We start from the raw sequence: 6407 nt of genomic DNA on the forward strand, positions 1-6407 counted from the left end.
TGGTCCTGATCAACAAAAGCAATGGTAGAACTATCAGAACACCTGGCTTTGAACTATACTGCAGAACCATGGCAACAAAACCACGATGGTACTGGTATAAAAACTGACAAAAAGACCAGTGGAGAGCTGGAGAGATGGCTCAGTGGTTAAGAGCACTGGTTTCTCTTCCAGAGGACCTGGGTTCAATCCCCAGCACCAACATGAGAGCTCACAACTGTCTGTAACTCCAGTTCCACAGGATCTGACACTCTCAAACAGACATAGTGCAGGCAAACCATCAATGCACATAAAAATAAATAAATCTTAAAAAAAAAAAAAGACCAGTGAAATAGAGTAGAACAACACCAGGAACACCAGCTGTCTGACTCAACTTCTCCAGTCAGGTTCTGCTGGATGTTGTGAGTGTTCAATTTGATGATGTTTCTTCTATCTGATGCTACTTACTCTTTTAAAGAAAAGCTTTTTCCCTTCAGTGGAAACATTCTACTCTGCCCAGGGATCCTCTAGGTCAAGATCTTCAGCTGCCTGGCAACCTTAATGGGGCTCCCTCATTAGTTTCCACTGGCTTATTGTAAGCTCCTAGGTTTTTTTTTTTTCTTTCTTTCTTAAGCACTCAATTTGATGCTGTTTTGGTATCTGTTTTTCATATGTCTCTTACTATTTATTATTTTACTTGACTTGTATCCTTCATATCACTCATGCATTGACAACAAAATACACAACCATCATAGGTCACTCTTCAGATTGTACAAAACAAATCAATTTGTCCTAGATTACACATCAAAAGGGAATAAATGAAGGATTTTGATCAAAATAGTTGGGTTCTTGAATTTTACACTTAACCGGTACACTATTTGCCTTATGACAGACCTGATACTTAAATGATTTCATCTAATAGGGAGCCATACAACCAAATAAGGTAAATGGAAAAAAGATGAGCAGAATTCTAAAGTGGCCACTCAAGATTCCCATCCACCACCCATTCAAGAGAACACTGATTATGGGATGGATCCCCGGGTGCAGCAGTCTCTAGATGGTCCATCTTTTAGTTTCAGCTCCAAACTTTGTCTCTGTAACTCCTTCCAAGGGTACAAATTCTTAACAATGGCCTGTGGAATTGTAAATTAGTGCAGTCATCAAGAAGAACATAATGGATACTCCTTCCTCTCTTGAAAACTAAAACTATATGTACAGTATGTTATAACAATTCCATTTCTGAGTCTTATCCAAATGAAATGATACCGTCATATCAAAAAGATACCTCCAAGCTTATGGTTATGGCTGCATTATTCACAATATTCACAACAGCTAAAATATGGAAGCACTGTAGATGCCACCAATGGATAATATATAAAAATGTTATGTATGTACATATAGGCACAGAAAGAAATATTATAGAACTATAAAAAAGGCCAACATTTTATCCATTTCAACAGAATGGATGAACCTAGAGGTCATATGGAAACTAAATGAGATCAGGGAGAGATAAATTGTGCATGTTCTCCTTCATATGTGGATGATTAAGAAATAGTCTATTTGAATGTAGACTTAATGATTACTACAGCTTGGAATGAATGTGGAAATGGAGATGGAATTTGCATAACAAGTAGCAAAACACAGTTGGGTGACATTAATACAGTTCTAGTTTTCTATGGCACTGTGAAATATCTAATTCACATTAGCCTAGTACATATTTTATAAATAACTATAAGAGAAGAATTTGAATCATCCACACACAAAATGATGATAGTGGAACGAAATTACTAATTACTTTGGTTTGGACCATACATATTGCATACATGTATAGAAATATAATTCATTAATATGTACATTTATTGTTAATTAAATATATAAAATATTTAGGAAGATGAAAATGTTAACTACTCTGGTTTGATAATTATATGCTATGTTATCTAATTTGTATTGTTCCCTGAAAACTTTTTGTTTTGTTTTGTTTTGTTTTGTTTTGTTCTAGATAAAGTTTCTCTGTGTTGCCTTGGCCATCCTGGAGCTCACTTTGCAAACTAGGCTGGCCTTGAACTCACAAACATCCGCTTGCCTCTGCCTCCTGATTGCTGGGATTGAAGGCATCCCCTCCCCCCACTTTGATTCCTGAAAACTTCTATAATCTAAAATTAATAAATAAAATTAGAATGTGGGTATGAACCAGGTTCTCTGACTTTGCATGGCTCTGCTATTACTAGCTGTGACTTAAGACCAGGCACTTAGCTTCTGTGTTCCAGTTTCTTCAGTTCCATAATATTAATAATGGTGTCTTTCACATAGAGCCCATCTGAGGTTTAAATGAGATCATTTGTGTTAGAGGAAATGGAAAAATAGCATAATAAACACTCAACATATTATCTTGACAATTTTTGAGAAAATCCAGAAACTCATTTAAATTAAAATTATGTTGACATGTGCTTTTTAAAAACCAAAATCATGCAGGCCCGAATAACTGACAAATATGTCTCTTCAAGGTTACATTTTTTTTCATAACAAGACCAGTAGCTATTTTGTATTTAATTTGGATAGTTTCCTAGCTCTTCAGGGCACAATGAGCTGCCTGTTTGGACACTATCTTCTTTCTTCCAAGTTGTAGTGCTTCCTTGTTCTGTAACAAGAGCCCCCACCCCTTGTTTTTCATCTCCAATGCCACTCCTTCAAGCATAGATGTCATCAGTGTACCTGCTGTAGAGGTTCCACTTGTCTGTTACTGTTTTCCTGTCGGTGAGCCTCTAAAACCTTACCATTTTCATTTTTTTCTCAACAGAGTTTGCTCATTAGTACAACATGGGAGACTGCTATGTACCACTAATTTTAAAATTATTGATTACTAGGTTGAAGAAAATATAAAGCCAAGTTGTTTTTGTTTTTGTTTTTGTTTTTGTGACAGGGTTTCTCTGTATAGCCCTGGCTGTCCTGGAACTCACTCTGTAGACGAGGCTGGCCTCGAACTCAGAAATCTGCCTGCCTCTGCTTCCAAAGTACTGGGATTAAAGGTGTGCGCCACCACTGTCCAGCTAAAGCCAAGTTTTAAGCAAAATACAATATGAATGCATTTCTGGCACACCAAAAACTGAGTAAAGGATGGCAGACACAAAGCAACACACCCTGATTGACTGTATTTATGTAAAATTCAAAACAAACACAATCTAACCCACAGCGTTAGAAATTAGTGTGGAGAGGTCCTGCCTAGAAAGGAGTAGAACATGTGCTACTAAGGGGCTACTAATAAATAATAATTTTGTTTCCTGACCCAGGTGTTGGTTGCACAGATATGTTTGTTGAACTCTAAACATGTGGTGTATGGCAGTCCTATTTCATTAAATTTAAAGTTACTCCTGTCAAATTAGCTAGTATTAGATTGTATTAATTTACATCTTCTTTATGCCAGTGCTTTTAGTATAGTATCTATCATAAACAATTGGCAATCAATTACTACAATTGCCTGCTACTTTTACTCAAAGTTCATGGGTCACTCTTCTGCTTACTGTATGTACATCTTTGGGCAAGTGACTTAACAGCTCCATACCCTGTTTATCTCATTTATCAAATAAAAATAATGAGTAACTGTTAATACATCCTTGAGAGGATGTAATGAATTAATTCCTGCCCCTTACCTAATGATCACCCAGGCATCATAATTACCACTTTAATTAGTACCATAACTGTCTTGTGACATTAATCAGTTTCATTCATGAGATATATTGTTAGATTCTCTGTATCTTCTAGAAAGTTATTCGTAATGCTTCCAAAAACCTGAAGCATAGCTACAAACCCCCCTGAAATTTCAAATCTACAAAACATTGCTCTCACAATTGTTATCCATGTAAACTTGTAAAAACAAAGTGTAGTGGTAAGTCTTCAAAGTCTACATTCATAGTTGCAAATTTCTGGCTCTACATAAAATTTATATTTACTAAAATACTCTGACATACCATCTTGCTACCATTACCAATTGCTTCCTTTCCTTTATTGTCTTCATTCCTTTATTCATACTTATATAACTGGAATGTCCCAAGAATCATTTGCTATTTTTTCCCTTTGTTTAGATGAATAACAAAATGCCTAAATTAGCTTTTGGTGAATTTCTCCCTTGTCATGGCTGCTTCATTTATGAAATATTGTAGAGAACAGAGAGAGATGTAAGAGCCAGTTTATGTTTAGACAACATGACACTGTTATAGGCATCCAACACAAGTCATGATGGCAGTTCTTGATCATGGCGAGCCAGTAGGAATTAGCAAAAAAATGGCTGATACCAGATCTTCCCCCAAAGTAAAAAGTGATACAATATCTTACATTCATGGCAGAATTTCACTTAGTCTGGGCTTTGTAGGAATGTGACCTTGAGGCCAGAGGCCTTTAGTCTTTAACCTTTGAGTTAACAAGCCTACCTATGCGAGTGTGTACCCATTTATGTGAAACTTGCGTGTGTCCATCTGTATCTGGGTGCCTAGCAGAGACGCTACTATGTTATGTTGAGCAGAACCAATAAAAACTTTTTTAAAAAAAATCCAACAAACAAAAATAGTTTTTCTTATTTGGCTTATAGATGCTGTTCTTCCTAAGAAGCAATGCAAGTAGGAGCCTATTGTTTGATAAAATTATTCAGTCCTTTAATAATGATAGCTTTATGTGGATGATATGATAAGCTAATACAATAAAAGTGGTCTTGTTGATTGAGCTCTGCCACATTGAAAAGATTTCATTTCATTCATTTATTTTTCTTCTATTGAATAATTGTTTTTATACAATGTATTCTGATCATGGTCTCCTCTCCCCATCTCCTCCCAGACCCTTCCACCTCCTCACCCATCTTACTTTACACTGGCTTCTCTAACTCTTTAGTGTGTTTTATGAGATTTTTTTCTTTTATTTTTTCTTTTTGTTTTTTGGTTTTTTTTGCCTGTTTGTTTTCTAAAGTAGAGACTATTATAAGGTTCCCTTTCAGCCTACATCAAGAGCTGAAAAATGAAAAATTACTTCAGTGTTTCTGAGAATTAAATTGTAGGAAAAGAAGATCAGTAACCAATAAGAATAGATGCAAACTCTTGTGAAGATGCAGAATGACTCAGGTCCCAAAGGCATAAATATACTGTTCTTATTGCAGTAACATCCCAAGAAGGAATGAGCCACAAAAACACGTAAGGAAAAGTAGGTACCCAGAGTTAACATTGTCAGGATTCTAGTGAATAGCAAGTCTTACCTATTCAGCTTCTAGCATTTCTAACCTGTAAACAAAACCATCTTGGCTAGAAGATCCGGCACTAGAATAGATTTATGCCATTAAATTTGTTTGTGAATCATGGTTTACTCAGCGACCATCCCACTAAACCCATCAAACCTCCTTCATTTTGCATCAATCTGCTCTGAGTAATCATGTGCTGGAGTCACAATATATGTTTAGCAGGCAATCAATTAGCCAGCATTTTCTTGTTTAATTTTCCTTAAGCTTCCTTTTGGTTTTGGAGAGGGAAAGTTCCACTGAAAGCATAGAGATGAACACTTGCAGGAGGTATCACGATGCTGCTTCTCATTGAAAATTAAGAACTTAATCTCCTCTCACCTGCATCTTCACTCCTGTGACTAATCATGCCTGATGGCATGAGTCAGCATCCGGATCTGTAAAGCAGAGGACCACAGTCTAAAAAACAACCCTTGAATCTTCAAATATTTTTTCTCATGGCCCCCAAAAGAATTTTTATAAACTACATATACCTTAATGCATATTTAAGTTGACACCTAACGTGTGTGTGTGTGTCCACTTAATTGGAAGAGTTATAATTAAATTTTAAGGCAATTTGTGTGATATTATGAATCCAAATATTTTCATTACAAATAAAATGTTGTATCACTTGCATATATCTATATCTATCTATCTATCTATCTAGCAGGCTTTTAGTGCTATAGCAATTGGAGATGCACATCCATCATATTTGAAATACATTATTAGACTACTCTTGAGGAGTTAGAAATTTAATAGTGTTCCATTTGCAATGTAGTTTTTCTTCCTCCCCAATCTTCTCCTAGTTTTATCTAGTTTTTAATTCACCGTTTCATCAACCAACCCACTCTTATTTCTCTACTGTAACAATTATGGCTACTAAATTTAAATTTAAGGATTAAGATGTTCTGTATTAGCATTATAATTATTGGAAGTGTACAAACAGCCAAAAATATGATTATTACCATCTTTGAAAATATTAAAAATAAAAAGTAAGTTTAATTAGAATTCCCTTGGAGGCTATTTTTATTATAGTATACCCTAACATAAATTGCTAACAGTATTTTCATTACTTATTTTTATGGATATAAGTTACTATATACAGGGGAATATTAATACATTGTTATAAGATTATCCTTTCTTTGTTTTCTTTCCAAAAAAGTGCTAAAACCAATAT

This window comes from Mus musculus, chromosome X (assembly GCF_000001635.26).
Source record: "Mus musculus strain C57BL/6J chromosome X, GRCm38.p6 C57BL/6J".
NCBI classification, from domain to species: Eukaryota; Metazoa; Chordata; class Mammalia; order Rodentia; family Muridae; genus Mus; species Mus musculus.